We start from the raw sequence: 430 nt of genomic DNA on the forward strand, positions 1-430 counted from the left end.
AGGGAAGCACGCTGGGCTGCGAACCAGGGGAGGTGGGAGCGGGTCCGCCCCGCGCTCAGCCATGGGGTCCCCGGGGTGCAGCCGCATCCGACGCTCGGCGAGGTCAGTCCGCGGCCGCGGTTCAGAGAAGCACGTCGCATCCGTGGCTGGCACCTTCCGTGGCTGCCGCGGCTCTCGCCTCTGGTCCCTTTCCAGTCAGTCCGGCTCCGCAGACACCGGCTGCCAGGAGCTCTAGCAGCGTGTCGCCCCGCTTTCCCCCTCTCCCCGCGTGCTCTATTTAATGATGAGCAGCGCAATGAGAGCTTCACTTTGGCTCTCTGCATTCACAGCTCCAGACCTGTTTGTGCTCGGCCCCGCGCGTTTTCAGGCAGCAGAGAACCGGGAGTACCAGACCCCAGCCCCGACCACGTGTTTTTTCTGCAAACCAGCT

This window comes from Fulmarus glacialis, unplaced genomic scaffold (genome assembly GCF_000690835.1).
Source record: "Fulmarus glacialis isolate BGI_N327 unplaced genomic scaffold, ASM69083v1 scaffold18160, whole genome shotgun sequence".
Classification (NCBI taxonomy): Eukaryota; Metazoa; Chordata; class Aves; order Procellariiformes; family Procellariidae; genus Fulmarus; species Fulmarus glacialis.